Source organism: Adiantum capillus-veneris, chromosome 18 (assembly GCF_014529385.1).
Source record: "Adiantum capillus-veneris isolate H3 chromosome 18, ASM1452938v2, whole genome shotgun sequence".
NCBI lineage: Eukaryota > Viridiplantae > Streptophyta > Polypodiopsida > Polypodiales > Pteridaceae > Adiantum > Adiantum capillus-veneris.
The window spans coordinates 132,340,974-132,364,144 of record NC_140948.1 but is presented as its reverse complement, the minus strand read 5'-3'; the positions used below and the strand labels follow the sequence as shown (position 1 = coordinate 132,364,144).

The window sequence follows — 23,171 nt, the reverse complement described above, 5'->3', positions numbered from 1 at the left end:
CTTAAGTTCACGAGGAACTTGGGTTCTTGCGGGTCTTGGGTTCTTAAGTTCACGAGGAACTTGGGTTCTTGGGAGTCTTGGGGTTCTTGAGTTCTTGAGGTTTTCTTTTGCTTGCAAACCGCGTTTGAGAAGGATCTTCTCTTCACCTGAGTTCTACTCCTTTCTACGGGCGCACCCCTTGGCGGCCTTGCGCTCACACCAAGGTTGCTTTTTCCCACCTCACGTCGATTGGCCGGCCGCTAAGTGCACGGTCCGCTCTCAATGAGTGAAAAGAGACACAAGGGGAGGCTGGACAAGCCCTTCTTTCTTGGGATTCCTGTCACTCTTCAAAAACACGATTAGGAATCGACACGCCCAAGTGAACTTGGGTTCGTGCGACCTCAACAAAAGCAAAAAAAATTCTTGTGATTCTTGTGGTTCTTTCCTTGAGTTATACAGAACACTGCCAAAGCTCTGATACCAATGTTAGGTGCAGCGGAATGATTGTTTGCGCTTTGCTTAAGATGAGTGCTCCGAACTGTGCTCAAGGTTCCTTTTGTTCTTATGGAAGGTAGAGCCTTCCATTCTTAATGAGAGAGTGCTATGATCACAAACAAAGTGAATGTACACTGTACGTGCAAGTGTATGAGGCTGAGAGATAGAGAGAGAAGAGAGATACGACACCAGAGACGTTGTAAAACCCTCCTCCGAATTCCCCACTCTCGTCGGCGAGAGTGGTCTACTTATGATTGCACAATCTGGTACAAATGGTATGCATGAGACTGATGCAAGTCTAGGCTATGTCGACGATGACGACGGTGATGACGAAGTCGACCTAAGGACTGAAATCTGTAATCTTTCTACTGCTGTCCAAAAACGCTATGGGCTGAAATCTGCAAATGTTCTATCTGCTGAATTCTGACTCTATGTCGATGACGATGTCGATGACAACGATGCGACGACGATGCGCTGAAAACGCAGATGCTGAAATCTGCGTTTTCCGGGCTGAAACTGTAAACCTTGTGGAAACTGACCGTGCGGCGAGGAACTGCTGCAGGAAGGTGAGGTCTGCGAGGTTCGGGACTTGATTTGTGGGTACTAACTGCTGAAAACTGAAAACGCTGATGTTCCTTGACTTTCCGTTGCGATGATCTACAAAAACGTTGAGTTGGTGCTGCAAATAAAAGACGCTAGGGGCTGAAATTGGTCTTTCTGTCGCCGTGGTTCTGCAAATGCAAAAATGCTAGGCTGATCTGTTGTGGTCTTGTCGCCAGGGATCTGCAAGAGCAAAACGCTGGTTGATCTGTGGTGGTCTTGTCCAAAAACGCTAGCCAAGCTGTTGTGAAGCAAAAACGCTAGAAGTCCTTGGGTTCTGTTGAGAAGTTGCCTGTTGAGCAAGGTGCTCCTGCTGCCTCTTCTGCCATTGAGTGCTAACTTAGGTTTGCTTATATACAAACTTAGCAAAATTGCCCTACCTACTTTTGTTGGGAAGTCACTTAAACTAATAAGTGAAAAATGTCAAAAATAGGGAAAATAGGCTAAAATCACTGGAAAATTCCCTTGACTGATTCTGATGGGAATACTGATGATCATGCTATGTGCAACCAGAGGATATGCATCTACGGTCTACGAATAGACTCACAAAAGTACCAGATCACTTCTAATCTAAACTTGACTAGACTGACTGAACCCTGATCATGCTGTAGCTTGTCCACTGACACATAGGGTTGGATGTGTCACGTGACACTATGAGGTACTTCGTTTTTGTTTCAAACATAGTACATCTTGCTATAGATTCGGATCGGGCAAGGCCTTCGACATCAGGAAGTAGGACATCTCTTGACAAACTATAGATGTATTATTACGACGGCAAGGCTAGTTGGCAGGAGTACGTAAAAAGGTATGTATGCTGCCATGAATTTTATTTTATTTTCCATGCTTGTGCAATTTCAGCATTTACGGCACAAGCAAGGCTTCTGAGCATTACCAAAAGCATGATATTTTTGTTTTTGAACACACGGCGCGCAACAACCACTCACAGTCAAGCAATTCTTGAGTGAGAAATGATCTTGTTTAAAAGCATGGCTTCTTCCCATGCCTGTCAAAGGTCAGGCATGGTAGTGCTTCAGAATCTCATGGAGATCGGCACGGCCTGTTTCTAGCCTTGTTGAAGGAGGTACAATTACTTGGCAAGGCCGGCCATTAACTACAATTCCAAGAAGAGCAAGGCTCCGTCTACAAATCCTCAAAATAACAAACATCAAGCCAAGCAAATACAAGGTACATCTCTTGCAAGTATTTTTTCTGTTTTTCAAATACATTTCACAATTCGACAAGGTCAATTATTTGTGAATACTTGACAAGGTCGACTTTCTTTTGTTATGCCATTGTAAATTGGCAAGAGTATGTATTAGATATGAGCACCAAAATTGCATGAGTACTTATGTGAAGAAGGCTTCCCTTCCGAAATTTGGCATAGCGGTTTCCGAAGTTTAGAATATGATAATAGCATACAAACTTGGGGAAACTTTGCAACATGTCTGCATGTTTTTTCACTAGCGATCGGATTGAACCGCGCCAAAAGGGTATGCACAGATATCCGATATCTTTAAATTTCTTAGCATACATGGCTAAGAGCCAGACTCAAGAGCAAGTAACTTGGCTCCGAGGGGACGACAAGGTTAGTACATTTCAAGTTTAACTTGTTTTTACTGTTTTTAACTTTCATTTTGTATAAGATTTCTCGGCTGTGCAAAGCAAAGTGCTTTGGCAGACTCCATGAAAAGCACATTGTGCAAAGCAAAGTTCTTTGACAGACTTCAGGTGAAGCTTCTATTATGTACCACAGTGTTATCCGTTCATTTTAAATCTGGCACCGATATTTGGCAATAAATGGATATAAGCTCATAGTTTAAGTTTGATAACCACGAACTGTGATGTATTCATGCGAATGTAATCGTGCAAGGCACGTATACCAGGAGCTCACATGGTTGAGACTGTCATTGAAGCGAAGAGCTTATTATTCTATTTTTTGATATGTATGCATGGCATACTAGTATGTGGATGTTTGACACTCCATCATTGTATACGCTTCCTCTATAAGATTAGCTACTCTGTCAAGGACAAGGTCAATTATAGATGTTTTAAAACAATTTTTTAATGTTTATTCACAGGCAAAGTTCCATACCTAAGTCACTTTGGTACAGTCATGACAACATATACGCTAGGTGGGTCCAGATGTGAATTATGGTACCTCTCTCTACAAGAGCGTTGTACACGCACACTGTTGTATGCTTATAGGAAAAGCTATGACACAGACATGGTGTGCACTGGAGCGTATGCAAGGGGCATACAACACATTAGAATAAGGGGTTTCCTCAGCCTAGCATTCTCTCTTCTCTCTCTCTCTTTCCACCTTCTCTACGGGAAAGGTGAAACTAAGCACGATTTTATTGAAATCTTTCTATATCAGTACGGTAACAGGAAGGGCTAAGAGCCATCTATTGCCACCTATTTTGGAATGGCTAAGAGCCATCTGTTTGTAATCCATTAGTGATTGCTTTCAAGATCGAACAATTTTATTCAGTTGAGTATCCATCGATTCTACTGGACAAGCAAGAGTCTTGCCATTAGCAATTTTTTGGGCATTATTTTAGCACTAAACAGTATGAAGATCAAGTTGAGTTTTTGAACATCTTAAACTCATAAGGGTTTATCTCTACCAAGGTGTTTAGATGAAGCCAACATTTTAGATAGTATGGCTGTTCACAAAAACCCAAGATTATGGATTTTTGGATATGGAAAAGATCCAGTTGTGAATATGATTCCAATTTCAGTGGATCTCTTATTTTATCTATAGTACTAAGGGTGTTTATATGAGTATAGTTTTGGGGTAAGACCCAACTCGTGATTACTAAATCACTTATTAAGGGTTGATGGTCAATTCTTGGAACCTTCACACTTGCATTTTCAAGAGAAGAAGTCCATAAACTGCCAAGGTGTAGTGGACAATTTTAACTTTAAAAGTAATGTAATGCCAAGGGCAAATCCAAGGGGGGTCACGGACACAACAAAGTTACCCGGAACGGGAACGGGGGCCTCCGGAACGTTTCCGGAACGGGTCCCCTCCCAGAAAAGCGGAACGGGAACGGGGGCCGGAACGGTAAGCTTAAAATATGCTTAAATTAGGTTGGATTTAACCTATATCTCTACACACCCACTAGTCCAAGTAGAATCCTATTTAGGCATGATTTGCAATGATGGAGCTGATGATTATATTGTCTTGTGGGTGACTACCATGGGTCTATACCTTGTACTTTCCTTTAAGGGTGAGTCTGGGCTTATCCTGGATTCATCTAGGTATATTTTTTAGTCGTATAGCGGACATGCAGACTTCACATTGTTAAGTTTTCGTCCGAGTTACGACCAGTTGATATTGTGCTAGTTCTTTCTATATTTTGTGGTGCGTATGCCCTATCAACCACCTCGTTTTTGTGCTAATTTTTTCGATTTAGTGCTTCTTTTAGTGCTAGGCTTCATTATGGCTGAGTCTGCCCTTGATCTCCGGAGTCATGACAGAAACTCAGTACGCTGAACTTTGTGTTGATGTATGCTCATGTGGAAGGGAGAGCCTTCCGTTCTTAATGAGAGAGTGCAGAGATCACAAACAAGTTAATGGACACTGTGCGTGAAAGTGTATGTAGAGAGAGAAGAGAATACGACACCAGAGACGTTGTAAACCCTCCTCCGAAGGCCCCACTCTCGTTGGCGAGAGTGGTCTACGATTGATTGCACAAACTGGTACAAAGTGGATGCATGTGACTGATGCAAGTCTAAGCTAGATCGATGTCGACGACGGGGATGACGAGACCGATGTAAGGGCTGAAAATAGGTGCTCTTGTCCTGCTGTCCAAAAATGCGGGCTGAAATCTGCTGCTGCTGAAAACGCAAGGAAAAGCGCTGGTTTGCTGGTCTTTATTGGCTGAAATTCTGTTGCTGTGATGAGGCTGAAAATGCTATGGAAATGGGGGCAAAAATGGCCTTCTGAAAACGCCAATGACTGAGATCTGTGGCGATGGTTGCTAGGATGAAAAACGCTACGGCTGAGAGGACTTGGCGATGAAGCTATGGCTGAAAACGCCAAGTGCTGGAATCTGTTGGCGATGAAGCCTTGTAGATGAAAACGCTAGGGGATGCTTGAAGGAATCGCCCAAGGGTTGGTCTTGCTGAGAGAGAGGGGGAACGTGTGAGATTTGGGAGTGAAGACAGGAGTAGCATTAGGCATTGAAAATGCCGATCGAAATGATGTCGCCGCCGTCTCCGTCGTTGCCGCATTACTATTACCACCAACCGATGAAGAAGGTGTAGAAGAGGGAAAAACCAAGTTGTTGGGGTCGATTGCGGGACGCTTAGGCCTTGCCACTTCTTTCTCTTCTTTGTTGGCTTTGATGGCGGCATCGTTGGCTTCAAATACCTTCAACAATTGCTCGTTGACGGCCTTGCATATTGCTACTTGTTGTCCCTCTAGCTTAAGGAGGTGAGCACTGACTTTGGTTGTGCCGGATTGTCATTCAAAGCCGCATAGTTTGCACTTCCATGCACATGCACCACCGGAATTTTCCAACACTCGGGAATGCACTTCATCCCACCATGATGCTTCGTCCTTCTTCTTGGCACCCAAGGGGGTCATGTTCACTTGATGCGGAAGCTTGCGCCATAAGTGATGAGACTTGAGAGAGGAAGGAAGCTTGAGAGAGAGAGAGAGAGAGAGGGGGGAGGGGGGGGGATGATTGAGCTCCCTTGAGGCTTGAAGGCTTGAGGAAAGTTGAAACTTCAAGCTCTTGCCTTGGCCCTTGAGGCTTGAGGGAGATTGAACTTTGAAGATATGCCTTGAGACCCTTGGCTTATATAGGAGAGGAGAAGACCTCTGAAACCGGCCCGTAGGGCGGTAGGCGTTGGCTTTCACCCGAAATTCTTTACTTTATACACACACACACAGAGCACTTTGCAAAGAGAACCTGTAATGGGAATTAACACTTAACCACACACACAGCTCGGAAGCTAGAATGCTCCGAGCAGACGCCGACAACCTGTAGGCCCCAAAATTGGCGCCCCTTTCGGTATTTCTTTATTCTTTAGGAGGGTAAATTACAAGGTAAGGTCCTGGGAATCCTTCACGTGTATCCACCTAGATACCATTTGATTTGGCCAAATTTCGGCAGCATAACAGCCCCAAAACTTGCGTGAAACCAACTCCCCTGCTGGAACTCGCTTGCACTGTCGTATACCCTCTGATTCCTGTCCAAAAACAGTAAATTCAGCACGCTGTATTTACTGGTTTTTGCCCTGTTTTCAGCCCCAAACAGTCCCCTAACTGTCCTTTGTCAGTGGGGCACGATTCCCAATGATCCTGGCGTCCGTATGGCTGAAAAACAGTCAAATTACAGCGCATACACAGCGCTGATTTTGCACCTGTACGGTGAGGTTATGACCCTCACCAGTGCCTGCTTTGGAGCAGCAGTTAGCTACCCCTGTTCCTGCTCAAGGAGGCTCTTGCCTCAGCACAAAAGCATGAACCCACACAACTGTACATCAGTCAAATGAGTAGCCCTCTTGTGGGGCATCACATAACTGCACGTAGGGGAGAAAGAGAGCAGTATGTAGCGTGCGGGGCATCACTCCCGTCACCATACTGTACATAGAGGGAAAGAAAGCACTCCATAGCTCTTAACCTGTGACAGGTTCTCAATGAAGCATCCTCCCAGCATAAATCGAGCGCCTCCTCTTTTGCCCTTGACCTGTAATGCATCTGTGAACAAATAGATGCAAAAAGGAGAAGATTTCCATGGCTGCCGAAACCTGCGTATCGCTGAAAACGCAGCAAAACAGCCCTGTAAACACGCATCTGATGCCTTCCAATGCTGAAAATGAGCTCCTTGGACCTAGGCAAAGTCATGGGAAGCTCAAAAATGAAGAGAAATGGCTGAAAATCCAAGTTAACAGCCTCCAAAACTGCTCTCAAAAGTCAGTTACGGGTTCTGTTCTCCCAGACTTGGTAAATTGACCACAAAGTGCCACTTGGCACTCATACATGCAATTTCCCCGCATTGGGCTTCCTGCTTAAAAATCTCTCAACTTGTGCATCAGTTGACTTTGCAGCAGAGTACTAAAATGTTCCCTTGGTCATACCGAAGGTAATGACGCGAACACATTTCACGGCCCAGAATAGCAGTTCCCTAATTTTTAGGAGATGCTTCCGTCGGGCTCCCGCTGGTCTTCTGACCATCTATCCTCATTGGGACCGCATCCAAAAGTGCAATGTGGCCCAACTGTCGGATACTTTCTGTTGGTGATCCCACCTTGACTTTATGCCTTTATTGAGTTCACTTCCTAGTATCCACCAACTTGCTAAGTGCGACGGGGGGGACCTGTATGATCTTTCTCTGAGCCTAGACATCCTCTTACTGTACGAATTCCAGTGCCGACCAACTTCCCGTCTGCGGGTGAAACTACCGTTCACATTGGCCATACAATGTCCGACCATTTGCAACTTCAAAAAGAGGGTCTCAAAAATAAAACAAAAATCATTGGAAGAAACCAACAACTAAGGTTAGCAATTGCCACGTCCTCGTGGCAACCTCTCTTTCCCCCCCCCCCCCCCCCCCCCCCCCCTAAACCATTCAAAAGTGCCTAAATATCCCCAACAGTCGGATTTTAAAATCTGTCCAACGGCCAGTTTTTTTGAAAAGCACCGTTCCGGCCTGCCGTTCCGTTCCCGTTGCGGCCGTTCCGCCTACCGAAATTTAGGGAACACCGTTCCGCCCATGTTTCCGTTCCGGCCCCCGACCTCTTTGGGAACGCGTTCCGGGAACGGGAGGGGCTCATTCCGCCTGTTCCCTATTACTCTGCATCTAGTTCCTACACCCGCAGGCAACAACATTTGGATGCTTCTTCCATACATCCCTGTGGAGAGCTCCAATGCAGTTTTTTGCCGAGCTTTCTGGCATGTTATAGATCAGCCCTAGTGTTCCTCACGGGCTTGTTTCTCGAGCTGGTTCCTTTACTCTTCCTTTGAGTATTGGAATCATGTTGTGTATTGGATATTGATTGCACAACTTGGTTGTGGGTATATTCTGTTTAGCACAAGTACAAAGGACAATTTTGTTGAAGATTTTAAGGAAGCAAGTTACAACAGTGGGAGTATATGTGCTCTTCTAAGTCTATATGCAGTTTGGCATGTTGTATTGGATTGTGCCTACAGGTTTGATCTTGGAAGATGCAGAGGAGCGGCGGACATTCAGTTTGATCTCAGGGAGTTTGCTTGAGTAGCTAGGTTCTTTCTGGACCCCGACGGCTTCTTTGGCAAACATGATCCTCAGGTGACTCCCTTTCAGGTCTCCTATTCTTAGCGGTCCGAGTTTACCGATGGTGTGATTCTCTTTGAGTCTCGAGTTCCATGAGATTCAAGTTTTGCTATTGAGCCGCAAAGGAAGCAGTTTTACTCGAGGTTGTCTCAGATTTCTTTCTGGTGGTCTTTTTCCAGGATTGAGCGAGAGGGTGTCACGGGAAGCACATGCCAACAGAAAAGAAGAGACTGAACAACTTTAAGCACTTCAAATAACAACTGAATTGAAAGAGATAGACGACATACGAGACGAGGAGTGGCGGAGTTTCACCCCGAGAGAGCACCGGCCCCAAACCTTGGCGCCCCTTTCGGTATTTCTTTATATTGCTTCAACTCAGTACAATGCCGGTACTCGCGCTCTGCACCTTCACCCGGAAGAGTGCCAGAGACTGAGCCCTCTGCACATATTTAAAGGGCCTTGGCCTATGAAAAGCAGTCACATGAAAGCTTGAAGTTCTAAAAACATCTAGCCCAAAAGCCTTGCGAAAATCCTAAAGCTGCCACATCATCAGCGTAAACGTGGAAATCCGTACAGGTGCCACATCAGCACAACCAGTGTAAAATGCGGGATTGCATACAGCTGCTGCCATGTCATCAGTTCTCCCCCCGCTAGAGAGTTGGAGAGTGTGTGAGTGGTCCTGCTTTATTTTAATGCCTTTATGTCACTTGGGCCCCATCGGACGGCGTCCCAAAAGCTGGTGGGAACTCGTCTTTAAAAATAGGCCACTCGACAAGACTTTGCAAGTTGGTAAAACTTCTTATGCTGCTTCTTCTTAGGGTTTAGGCCCCTCGGTCATGATCTGCGGGTGGGCTCCGTTCTTCAGTGGCTTGATATGTCAGCAATTTGTGACATCCCCCCTTCTCGAAAGAAAGTAATTGTCCACGATTACAATATATCTGCAAAAAAACTCAAGTTAGCTCAAAAATTTCCCAAGGACATTCCGAGGGACAATTAGTTTTCTCATTCGAGATTGGAACTCTTGATATCTTGGGTCGTTGGCTTTCCAGAAAAATCTCATCCAATAAGGAGTCTCATCCCAGATTGGAGCTCTTGATATCCTGGGTCGTTGGTTTCCTAGAAAAATCTCATCCAGTAAGGAGTCTCATTCGAGATTGGAGCTCTTAATATCGTGGGTCATTGGTTTCCCAGAAAAATCTCATCCAATAAGGAATATTCAGTGGTTGGCACATCACAATGCAACACAAATGCTCACATATGCATGTTACAAGACATAGAAACTAAAGTCGGTGATGAACACTCCCCCCGCAAATAACCACCCAGGTCCGGGCCATGAGCTGTTCAACGACTCCCTCATCACTCCTCCGGTAAATAACCTAAAAAGGTCCGGGCCATGAGTTCAGAGGACTGGTACAACCAAACGATTCCCAGACCGCAGCGTGCGTCGCTGGGAGGTTCAAGCATACAACCAAATGCTCCCCAGATATCCCGTCTGTGTCGTTCGGAGGTTTTCCAGCATACAACAATCGAGACATCCCATCTTCTTCATTCTGAGGTTTTCAAACATACAACAAAACGCTCCCCAGACATCCCATCTACGTCGTTTCGAGGTTCAGACTATACAAAACAACATTTCTCATTACTCCACCCGAGAGTGAATCACCAATTGAAACCAATATTAAAATTAGAGTCCAACAGTTCAAATCGACACCAAGACAGGTTTAAAACTGATACCATCCATTTCAAACAAATTCCAAACACGATCACCAAACAAGCTCGCAAACAGATTCAGAAAAGTGCTAATTCAAACTGAAAACGCATCCTTGACATTAGTCGAGCTCGAAAGTCGACTAGCTTTCCATTCTGAAACCTGCACGAAAATTAGGGTTAGATTTCTTCCATAAGGTTGTATCCGACCGGAGCATGGTCCATAAACTCTTGAATGGTCGAAATAGGCCTCGACAGACAGTGTTCCTGTGGCGGTGATGGTAGCCCCAAGATAAAGCAATCACACGGGGTCTCCAAGGTTATCGATTCAAGATTGGACACCTAGTGCGAGATGTCCAAAGATTTTAAGTCGTAATCTGCTAGGGGTTTCTGTGGCAAGCATTTCTAGATGCCTCACTCTGCTTGAAGCTGCACTCCGAAGGAAGATGTCTGAAGACATGTAACTTCGGGCAGAATAATTTTTTGAAAGCTTGCCAAGTCCTTGGAGTGTGCGGCTTGGTAGCTATAGACATCCACCACTGCATGGCATTGCCTCTGAGAAAAACGGCTAAAAAAGAAAATAAATCTTTGATCCTTCTCTTGCAAGTGATCTTTATGGCTTATGCCCTGTAAGACAGAGCGATATAGATGGGAGCCGCCTGATACACGATGGAGTAAGGGTGGGAGTGACTAATAAGTCCGGGGTCATGACACAAATTCTTTAGTAAAATTTCCAGTAAATTTTGGAAGCGCCACCTTGCTCTGTCTGCTGTTTGGTAGGACCAGTATGTTTTTAGAAAAGCACACGCGTGAAGCTCTGATATTACTGTCACGGGGAACGAGCACCACGTGCCAATGGAAAAGAATAGACTGAACAACTTTAAGCACTTCAAATAACAACTGAACTAAAAGAGATAGACGACACACGAGACAGGGAGTGGCGGAGTTTCACCCCGAGAAAGCACTGGCCCCAAACCTTGGCGCCCCTTTCAGTATTTCTTTATATTGCTTCAACTCAATACAATGTCGGTTCTCGCGCTCTGCACCTTCACCTGGAAGAGTGCCAGAGACTGAGCCCTCTGCACATATTTAAAGGCCCTTGGCCTATGAAAAGCAGTTACATGAAAAAATTCAAGTTCTAAAAGCATCTTGCCGAAGAGCTACCAGTGCGTTTTGCAAAAATCCGTAGAGCTGCCACGCCATCAATGTAAAACGCGGAAATCTGTACAGGTGCCAGATCAACACAACCAACGTAAAATGCGTACAACTGCTGCCACGTCATCAGTTCTCCACGCTAGAGAGTTGGAGAGTGCGTGTGAGTGGTCTTGCTTTATTTTTATGCGTTTATGTCACTTAGGCCTCATTAGACGGGGTCCAGTAAGTTGGTGGGAACTCGACTTAAAAAATAGGCCACTTGGCCAGACTTTGCAAGGTGGTAAAACTTCTTATGCTTCTTCTACTTCTTCTGCTGTTGCTTCTTAGGGTTTAGACCCCTCCGCCGTGATCTGCAGGTGGGCTCCATTCTTCAATGGCTTGACACGTCAGCAATTTGTGACAGAGGGGGGACTTACTATCTTGGGGGGAGTTCTCGGCTTTAGCTCTAGAGTTTTGAGTGACAGTGTGTGCTAAGTTCCGACGTGGGATTGAGTCAGTTGTTACCTCAAAGCGTACATTTGAGGATGCTTCTCTTTCAAAGGGGGCTTCCAGGTTATTATCTTCAATAGACTACCGGCGCTCCATTCAGCAGAGTACCATGCACGGTGTCTTCCAGTCCTTGGTTTCCTTGCCCATTTCTTGCGGCTTTGGATGGTGTTCTTTAGCCGTGCAACCAGTGTAAAGTAGGTTTCTTATGTTGGGATATATTTAGCCACGTTTAGCCTTGGGTTTTGGCTTGGTTCCATGGCCATTTGTGCTTCTGCAACTTGGGAATATTATTCCCCAGCCTTGTGATATTTTTCCCCGTGCCCCCTTAGGCATCTGGTGTATTTTCCTTATTTATTCAGGGTTGTGGGTGCTGGCTGCCTGTACAACTGGATCTATATACATGTGGGCAAGGGCAGGGTTAGGTGCAGCGGTGTGCAGAGTTCCTGTGATGCAGGACGCCCTCATTGGGCAGCCCTGTTAGACTTACATCACTCTGCTGCTTCACATAGGTCTAGGGCATACTTGTACGGCTAGTATGTCTCCGGGCTGGCCACCCATAGTCTAGGTTGTACCTGGTCCGGCCACCCGAGTTTTGGGCCGGCCGCCTGCCGCCTTGTACGGGCACCCTCATATATTTCCGAGGTTGCTGCGTTTTCAGCAAACGCTAGGCCTCTTGCATCCATGGGAGCAGCCAAGGCACTCACCGGAGTCTTCTACACTGCGTGGAATTTGCAGATCTACGCCATTGTCAGGTAGCTACACCCAACCGGCACTTTTTAGGCACTCATTACTTGCTGTTTTTTCTCTGTTTTCAGCCCCACGACGGTTGAGAAGTGTGAGAACCACCTCATCTGAACCTCTGTGATGCTCCTGTACCGATCGGTGGCGTACAGGCCTACCGAAATCTCTGTTACAGCAGCGTTTTCAGCATCCTTTGCAGCATTTTTTTGGGCAGACAGCAAGCTGATTTTTTGCCTATTGTGTGGTCGATCACTCCATTGCTCGTCAGGACACCATCCGGTGGTTGTCTGAGCGGTTATTGTGGATTGCTACAGCTTTGGAGCGGTACCTTTTACGGCGACGTGAGATCCTATTCCTTGATCCTCGGAAGATCCATTCATTCCAGCCATCATTCGGCGATTGCGCACTCCAGAGGGGGTGGTGATTGTGGTTTGTTTTGGACACACCTATGCACTCATCAGAGGAGTTCACACGAGATATGGCCATGCTCATGGCATATGGGATTATGACATTCCCAGAGAAGACACCACCATCTTGGGTGGACAGACACTTACCACTTAACCTCGACACGTCAGATCACTTGCTTACATAGGAGCATTTACATGGACTTAGGGAGAGGATCTTGGATCTCTTCTTGGACATGTTCATTGCTTGGATCTACAGACTGGAGTAGGACTTTAGTGCTTTGAACTCTCTTGGAGAGTTTACCCGCGAGATGCGAGAGTTCATGCATCATTACGTACCTACATCCGGAGTCACCCGGAGCTTGTTGGCTTGGATGGTAGTGCAGTTTCTCTTCTACACTCTTGATCATTTGGATTGCTCACCCTTGGTAACCTTACAATAGACTTATCCCCCAACTTGGCTAGCAGGCCACTCCCAGCTGATTCACATTGAGAGCCACACCGAGTTGCGGTTTGGTGGCATTGTTGGCGCGGATTCTGTTTTGGTTGACACCGGAGGATTGGAGGCAGGAGATACAGGCAAGACGGTGCAGACAAATTTGTCTCTCTCTCTCTCTCTCTCTCTCTCATTCTCAAATGTTCTGTCTCTTTCTACCTCAGTGATCTCTTTTCTCCATAGATGTGCCTTGTTCATGTGTTTGGCATTGCAAGTGTTCTAGATCGGAGTCGAGGTGCCCACCTGATCACGAGCCAGTTCTTGTCTTCATTGCATCTTCCGCTGCCACCTATGACAACATGTCCACATGCCACATAGAGCCATGTGCACGTGACAGGCGGGGTTCCACGCCTAGAAGCATTGGCCCGAAAGTTTGGCACCCCTTTTAGTACTTCAAATATTCCACATAGTTTAAATTCCGGGGAGTCACTCTACAATGTGTAACCATGCACCTTATCTAATAGAATTGACCCCCAAGGCTCAAATTTTTAGGCACTAGGCCCCAAAGGAACTTTTACAACTCAGTGCGTTTACAATTCAGAAGCTTTTTGTTCTTAGGACTCAAAAGTTTCGAAAGTTATCCGCTTTTTTTTCTCTGTTGCCCAAAAGTGCCACGCCATCAGTTGTATTGTAAGGTGCAGCGGAATGAATGTTGAACTTTGCTCAAGATGAGTGCTCCGAACTGTTCTCAAGGTTCCTTTTACTTATGGAAGGGAGAGCCTTCCGTTCCTTTAGTGAGAGAGTGCAATGGACACAAACAAAGTGGATGAACACTGTGAATGAAGGTGCTGAGACTGATAGATAGAGAGAGAAGAATACGACACCAGAATGTTCTCAAACCCTCCTCCAAAGGCCCCACTCTCTATGGCGAGAGCAGTCTACTTATGATTGCACAAATCTCTACAATGCTTTGGACTTGCCGATGATGTGGACGACGACGAGACGGATTGAAATCTGAAACTGTTAATGGCTGAAATCTGCAAATCTTCTATCTGCTGAATTCTGACTCTATGTCGATGACGATGATGCGATGACGACGCGCTGAAAACGCAGATGCTGAAATCTGTGTTTTCCGGGCTGAATCTGTAAACTTAACCGGATCTGACCGTGCGGCGAGGATCTGCTGCGGGAAGGTGAGATTTGCGAGGTTCGTGGGTTCTACTATGGGTACTGACTGCTGAAAACTGAAAACGTTGAGTCTAGGGCTGATTCTGTCGCGAAGATCTGCAAAAACGCTAGGGCTGAAAATCTTCTACTGCGGTGGAAATCTGCTACCTGCTGTAGAATCTGCTAACGCTAGTGGATCTGCTGTCTGCTGTGGTCGCTGGGGAGGCTGATCTGTTGTGCAAAAACGCAAGGACTCGTCTACGGTGCAAAAACACTAGTGTTCATGCTGTGTTGCAAAAACGCTAGGCCTTGCTGGGGGGTCTTGCTGAGAAGTTGCATGTTGAGTAAGGTGCTCCTACTGCCTCTTTTGCCAGAAAGTGCTAGCGCTAGGTTTCTCTTAGTAAATTTGCCCTACCTACTTTCCAACAAAAGTCACTTAAAAATAATAAGTGAAAAATGTCAAAAATAGGGAAAATAGGTCTATGCAAAAATGCTCTTGATGAGTTCTGATGGAAATCTGATGGTCATGCTATGTGCAACCAGAGGATATGCATCTAATCTAAGTATCTGGACATGCACGGTTTGCGAACAGACTCACAAAAGTGCCAAATCACTTCCTATTCTAGACTGACTTTACTGACTGAACCTTGGTCATGCTGTAGCTTGCCACGGACACATAGGGTTGGATGTGTCACGTGACATGTATGTATTCCATGATTTTCTACGGAAATCCATTGCGATTTACGGGATCCTTTACTCAGCTTTTTATCTAGCCTTTTGGGGTCGGTCAGTGTCGGTTGATTCTCTCCCATTCCCTTGAGGCTCGGTTGGTCATGCCACGTCATCCAACACCAACTTCTATTCCTCCTTGATAACACATATGTAAATGCTATCACCTGGAATGATATTGTTGTTAAGAGTTTGGCATCTCTGTGGATTTGTTGAGTCGGTCCTGGTATCTCCCAAGGGATAAGTGAGGGAGACATTTCTTATGTTGGGTTATGTTTAGCCAGATATAGCATGGTTTTTGGATTTGTCTATAGCCATATAGTCTCGTGTAGGCTTGGGAAGTGATCCCATAAGGCGTTTTTGGGGGGACTGCCCTAGTGTAACAGGGAACGGGGGGAACATAGCCCAAACGTTCCAAAATGGCGTTCCGCAGGAGTCCCGTTCCCGAAATGGAGATGGGAACGGAACGCCGTTCCGGAACGGGGTGTAACCGGAACGGTGTTCCGGAATGGGGGGAACGAGGCGGAACATGAGATGGAACGGCGAAATGCGGGGCAGAACAGAAAAAAAAAAGGAATTTGAGGGCAAAAAAAGTGGGCTTTTGGGGGCAGATTTGGGACTGTTTGGGGATTATATTTGGTGCACTTTGAGGGCAAGTTAGGGGGTAGATTTGGGGTTGTTTAGGAGCTTATTTGGGACTAAGCTGAATGGAGGTAATTCAAGCCTTACTTTAGTGGACCGTTCCGGCCCCGTTCCCGTTCCGGTCCCCCCCTCCTCCTCCCCGTTCCCGTCCCGTTCTGGACCCTCCCGTTCCCGTTCCGGGTAACTATGGGCTGCCCACCCTTGCATGTTGGGCAGGGTATGGATTCTTTCAAATGGAGGATATGGGCAGCACCACCATTGTGACTTCACTCAGAGTGTAGTATCATAGGGTAATGGGGCAGGAGTTCTTTCCTTTGCATTTTCCTCAGGGCAGCCCACGTATGGGTGATCACATGCGAAGGCAGAGTATTGATGGCGTAGGCCTAGGAGAGCAGAGGATTCCATATCCTCTAGGGGGCAGCCACATAGGGGAAGCCTCGAGACGTGCATCCTCTATCCTTTCACGGTTGAGCAATTAGAGTCGAGATTTCCACCAGATTTAAGGCCAGTCCGTGTCATCATCGCATCTTCCGTTGCCTATTATGACAATTATGCCCATGGTATTGGACAAGGAGGAGCGGTTCGATAAGACAAAGAAGTTGGGCCTCGAAGTCCTAACAGGTTCTTCATTAAAAGGGAAGCAAAAGGGTAAGAAGAAAGGCAACAATACGAGTAAGAGGATGGATGGTAAGCGAGAAGCCTTGAAAGCAGGCCAGCAAGTCAGCTGACTAGGCAATAATTCACTGCAACAGTATGGAACTTGAACGGAAATGAACTTCTTGAAAGTGTAAAACATGTAGAGACATTGAGTGGCGGAGTTCCACTCTCTAAAGCACTAAGCCCTGAACTAGGTGCCCCCCCCGGTGGTATTTCTTTACTTAATTGACCGAAGTCAAAGTTACGACTCTCGGAGAGCCCACGCTCTCCCTCTGAGTCATCCTCCGAGTTGCAGTTTGAGGTTAATGTCGTGCTGGCCTCTTTTTTAATAGGCACTGGGCCAAAAAGCCCAATTTAAAGATCACAAAGTTGCTTTACAGAGTGCCAAAACACATATAACATATGATATCTTTACCCTGGAGCCTAATAGCACCAGAAAATCTTTTGCTTTTATAATCGATGACCAAAAAAGCAGCCCAATGGGAAAAACGCCTTGTTAGCCCTGTCCATATGGGTTGCCTCGTTAGCACCTGGCATAGAGTCCCACATCTGCGCCGTAAAATCCCGGTGCGTACTGCACTCATGCTGGGCTCTTCAGATAGCTCCCAGTTCGGCTCTACTCTTCCAATCCTCTTCCTGTCCGGTGTCAGCATGCCATGCGATCACTTTGTGACCTCAATGTATTTTATTTCGTAATGCTCGATATCAATTTGCTTTGGGTAGAAGCTGACTAGGGGCATAATATAGAAGGTGATATATTAAGGGCCCCCCTTACTGTGGATAATGTTCACATCCTTGAGATACAAACATTGGTCTATTTGAACAGGTGTTGTGCATGAAACCACCTTGGCCAGAAAGCATGTCAATGGTCATGAAAAAAACTATCTACTGTGTAAACATCAGTCAAGCTTAAACGGATGCAGCCTAAAGACTGGTCAATTCATTTTCCAGTTTCATTATTCTTTTATCTAGTTGGGTATTTATTAAGCTCTTGTCTGCTGTAACACAAGAAAATGTTTGTTTGTTTTCCTCAAAAATCTTGTGTAGTGTATCTCAGACATCCCGTTCGCACAACATAGTTGGCCCTTGAACATTGACAAAATTGTGCTCTTTGTTTTTTTGTTGTTTGTGATTGTCATTAGATTTTGTAGGGTATTTTGGACATTTGTCCATACAATATGGGTGGGCTATTGTTTACTTGGCGCAGTGGAAACCCCTTGTTAACCCTATATTGAGTGAATCTTAACAATCTTTCAGCAGGGACTCAAGTGAGGGCCGCACTTCAGGCAGTGCTACCCAATATTTCTTATACTCTTTTTTTGGCATATATAAAAACCTCTCACGGTCTCAAAACCTCTCAGGGTCTTGAGAGTACAATAGCCAGGTAGCCTATCCCCAGTGTATTCGAAGGCACTGCTTCATATATGCTGCTGTGAATTCCTGGATGCTGATCGTAGCAAGACTGAATGATTTTCCGTCAGAGCTTATTTTTCTTTGTATACTTTATGCAAACAAGAATAATGAAGCGTGAAGTTGGGCAAGAAAGTTCATGATGATTTTCTGCTCAATATTGGAGAAGCCAAGCCTGGAGGCGGAAGTAAAAAAGATCTGTATTTTGTCTCCCTTTTTGGTGTTGAAGACAGCTTAGGATAGTGCAACATCTCCTCTAAGCTACAAACAGATGAAATGATGTATCTCAATTCCATTATATGTATAGCCTTTTATGGTTGTCTGATAGCTCTAATCAAATTCATTATCTGTCTCTCTTTTTGTTGGCACTGCCTTTTGAGAGAAAGGGAGTGTTGATGTGGAGGTTTTTTGAGCCCTTGTAAAAATGGCATGCTTTTCTCAAACCCTGCCATGTGGGTGGAAAGAAATAGTAAGAGGCCCCTCTCTCTCTCTCTAGCGCCCATCGAAAGGCAGTGCCACAGTCCGCAGAGGCAGATGGCTTGTTGCAAGAGCTGTTTGTTCTTTCCAGTAATTGGGTCTCAGAAATAAGCTTAAGAAGTTAGTGTTTCTGTTTCAAAGGTCTGTGCTTGTCTTAAAAGTGCGATGTTTGTAACGATACTGTTAACTCTATGGTGAGTTCAAATCTTTCATCTTGTCAGTGGGATCTTTGATAGGGCTTGTACTATGGTAGATGCTCATTTAGGGTGTGGTTAATCCTGTGGTAGCAACGAGCTAAGTCCGTGGTGCTTGTGTGCAGGGGCTTGAGCATTGCATTGTAGGCATGGTGTTTTTCTTTTTGCTTTTCTTGGGGGACTAGTTGACGCCCGTCGACGCTGTTGGGATCTGACATTTTGATTGCCGGTGATGGGCACTGTTCAAAGCCTCAAGTTCTCCACTACTGAAATTGGGCTTTGATAAAGTAAGAACTGTCATGCCAGCCTTTAGTCACACAGTGTGAACTTGAACATGGAATGATGGAACCCTTATGGATGAGAGAGTGTGCAACTCAGGCAGTCTGAACAAGGGCCTTAGGCACGGACTCGCCACTAAATGACACGTCAATTTTAGAGGGGGTGTATGGCTGAGAATCGGTGTCGCGTGCGGCAACGATCACAGCTGTTGATCTTGAATGTGAACTTGATGTAAACTAAGTGCAAACTTGGGCAAACATGAACTTGTTGTAGACTTGCATGTGAATTATACACCGCATTTTGGTGGTGTGAACTAGTTTATATTGAGTTCACATCGAGTTTACACCAAGAATCATTTGTGTGCCGAAACCACTTTTCAATAACACAACAAGTGCGTTAGCGCATTGGGAAGACATTCCCTTGTGATGGGGAGGTTATTATGTCAAACCCCACCCAATCCATATTTTTCCTCCAAATGGATCGGACGGTCCACGATCAACAATGACCTGGGAAGGCAGATCTCAAAAAAAGGTGGGGGGACACCTTGACTTCAAAGTCCCTTTACATGGCCTCTGATTGTATCTCAGCATTACACCTCTTTACGCCAAGGTATCGAATATGGTCACATCTGTCTTTGGCTTTGCAAAAAAAGCACGCTGCAATGTGCATAAAGTTGGGCAAGAGGGTCGGCGGAAATAATGAACACCCGCTCTCTCTCTCTCTCTCCTCTTAAGGTCGTAAAGTTAGTTAGGCGGCGTGGGCACCTGGCAGTTACGTGGGTTTTTTTCTCTTCCCTCTCTTCCAAGAATCTCAGAAAGCTTCTTTAAGGCCAGCGAAACTTTCATTTCTTTGACACCTCCGAGCTCACCCGCGCACAGAGAGAGAGAGAGAGAGAGAGAGAGAGAGAGAGGGCGCCTGCTGAGAAATTTATTGTGCATTGATGGTACCCACAGGGAACCGATGCTGAGGAAGGCTACTTAAGTGCTGCTAGACTTTGTGAGAGAGAGAGAGAGAGAGAGAGAGAGACCCATGATGGAGAGAAGCTGTAATTGCTGCGCATACCATAGCTACAACCATGACAGATACTCTGGGCATGTGTATCCCTCGCCCTCGGCAGCTTCACTACCGACTACAGAGAGTCCATCTCCAATGTGGCCGCTGGCGGTGCTGGGTATGGTGTTTGCGCTGTTGATGGGACCGATGGTGCTCGAGCCACCTGAGGAGCTACTGAGCATAGGCCAGCTCGCGGCCATGTGTATGCTACTGCCCTTTGTCATGCTGTTGGGCCTCCACCTTTTCCAGACGCATCCACAGCAGGAGCAGTACACGACGAGACCGTATACAGCGCATTGGAGTGCATATAACAGCTCTTACGGCTACAATCAATCTACCGGGGCGGCTCCCACAGAAGAGCCACTCCATGGGTGGGGCCTTTTCCTCATGTTCATTTTAGCTGTCCTCTTGTTACCTCTGACCCGTTCTTGAATCTCTCCGCCCCCCCCTCTCCTTCATTCTCAGAATTGAGTTCGGAGGAAAGAGGTTGTTTGCCAACAAGGTCATATAACCTAGTGCCAATTTCAGTTGTACCTCTTGTTAGCAACAAGTTTTCCCCTTCAGTTGCACCTTTTCAAGATGATGGGGCTTTGTGTGAGTTGTTAATCACAAGCTTTTCTCACATGTAGAGACAAGTTAAATTATGCACGTTGCACAACATTGCCTTCATGACCTCTATTTGTGACAGTCGTGCATGCTAGTTACTATTCTTGGCAATTTTTGTCCGCATCGATCTTTGTAGTCGGTACTTAACTCCAATTCTCGTTCCTGTCATTTTTCAGTGCCATCCTATTGAAAGAAATGCCCTTTTCTTGATAATATCTGTAACATTGCAAGCGTGTCACATGAGTTAGCAAAGGTAATAGTAGCAAACTATGTAAGTCATGATAATATAATTGATTGCAAGAGAGTTTTAATAGCAAGAATTGAATATAGAAAGAATCGTGGCACTTAGTGACAATAGCGCTCACTTTTAGGAAGAGGAAATTCAGCACGATAATATTTGTCAACTTTCTTAATTAGACTTGAAGATGGGTTTGATTCATACTCTCTAGAAATCCCTTTTTAGTGCTATTTTCTAGATCACAAGATGTATCTTCTTTTTTTGTACATTGTTGCATATATTTTTAGTAGGAAAAGGAGGTTTATGTGTAAATAGCCATATTAGAATTGAATAACTAGAGTGCTACGTCAGCTATGTTCCATCGAATTGAGATTGAACAAAATATTGGAAACTGAGAGAGAGAGAGAGAGAGAGAGAGAGAGAGAGAGAGAAAGAGAAGAGAGAGATTTTATGAAAGAGTGATTCTTTTACTTGAGAGTGTTTGGGATACCGATCGTCGTGGTTCAGTGGTGCACCTCCACAAAAGTTGGTTATTGATCGTAATGCTTCAAAGGGGTACCTCACCAAAAACCACAAGGAGTGTTAAGAGTTTTGTCAAGCTCAATGTTCATGATCATACAAGATGTCAATGTTATTGTTTGTTGTTTCATTTTTATGTTTCAAAAAAAAAAGGAAACATGCAAGTCTCCTTGCATGGGCGAGTTTGCACAATCTTCCCTAATTTTTATAATACGAGGGAACGTGCCATTCCCACGACATCGTGCAATTTTCAATGAGTTCATTAACTGCGTTCTAAGTGTCAAAAATAAAAAAATGATAATGCTTACTTATCGCACGATTGAATGTCTATCGCCAATGGACTTCCTTGCATTAACGATGTTGGGTATCTGGTGCACTTAACCTGCTATAAGAGACGACACCCCAGGGAGGATACCCTTCAAGAAGTTTTTGTGCTATTGTGAGGACACCACATTTTTTATACATATCAATCAAGCCACCACCAAGCATGAAATTGTACTCCCAACAAACGTTGACTAGCGATCATATCGTGGATTCTAATATCTATGGCTGCATACGTGATTGCATATGCTGACACGCATGTCTTCCAGACTCTTGTGTAGGCGTAGTTGATTGCATCTGGATAGAGACCCTTCCTACGATCTTGTGGCGGCGTTCGCACAACAAGCTCCTCGGGCGCTTTTTGTGCGTTCTGAAGAGCACCATATATGATGTACACATACTCTTATGCAAAGCCAAGCACAACTTCTTTCCTGTATTGCTCATTGGCCTTGCTCTTGTTGCGCACATCCCACAGTGAGTGCATTCAAGGAGTCCACACTGTAGATAGAAAGATGAAAATAATCTAGAGCTTTCTACGCTTGCTCCTGTGGTGCGTATCCGCTACCAATGCATTGAAAGAGATGCCATTCCCATCATTTAATGCATTCGACAGGCAACATTTTTTGGGAAAAATGGTCATGTAGAACATGCCCATGTCATATTGCATCTTTGAAATTAATGTCAAAGCTTCCTCACCTGCCCTTGCTTGACATAACTCGATATAAAAGCACTCCAAGAGACTTCTGTTGGTGAGAAACCGTCATTTTTCTGAAGCGCAACACACGTGTCATACTTATCGACAAAGATTGTGCCAAGCCCGACATCTTATTTCAACAACCTCTGAACAACAATGAAAAACAGATTTTTTGTGCCCGTATCAGCCTCTTGCATAGAGACACATGCCTTGAATGTGTACACGTAGGTAATACCATATGGAGAGAGGCCCACATCGGCATCTTGTGTATAGACATATGCCTTCAAGATGCACGTGTATATGATTGCATTTGGAAAGAGGCCCTCACTTCAGATCCGATGGAAACAGTCAAGAGCTTTTTGTCCGTGCTCCTGTTGCGCGTATCTTGCAATCAATACACTCCAAGAGATGGCATCAGGGATATGAAGCTCCTTAGGTACGTTTTGTGCTTTCTGAAGTGCATCACATTCAACATACATATCGACCAAGGCATTTCCAAGCACGAGATTTTTTTGCAACATCCCTTAACTAACAATAGCAAAGCGAATTTTAAAGCCCATATCGGCATCTTGCATACAGCCACATGCCTTCCAAATGCACGCGGTGTGTGATTGCATCTGGAGAGAGGCCCCCGCTTTGCATCCACTGAAAAGAGCCAAGAGCTGTCTGTCCCTGCTCTTGTTGTGCGTATCCCGCAATCAATGTACTCAAAGAGACACCATTCCGGACATGAGGCTCCTCAGGCACGTTGTGTGCTATCTGAAGTGCACCACATTTAGCATACTTATCAACCAAGGCATTGCCAAGCACGAAAATGTCTTGCAACAGCCCTTGACTAACAATATGAGCATGAATTTCAAGCCCATGTCAACTGTCCACAGCTTCCGGCATGGCCCATGTCGGGCATATCC

The 23,171-nt window shown here is 45.4% G+C and overlaps 1 long non-coding RNA gene across 4 annotated transcripts in view; it reads left to right on the top strand.

Moving 5' to 3' along the window:
* The window catches only part of LOC147436444 (uncharacterized), a 33,891-nt gene extending 13,235 nt beyond the window's left edge, over window positions 1-20,656 (top strand). The window contains exons 3-4 of one of the 4 annotated variants that reach the window (XR_015185188.1): window positions 18,676-18,837; window positions 19,783-20,656. This is a non-coding gene — a long non-coding RNA (uncharacterized LOC147436444). Of the gene's footprint in view, window positions 1-17,726; window positions 18,486-18,675; window positions 18,838-19,782 lie in introns of those variants that run through there. The other 3 variants (XR_015185187.1, XR_015185186.1, XR_015185185.1) reach the window with 3 other exon arrangements.
* Window positions 20,657-23,171: the final 2,515 nt, after the last annotated feature.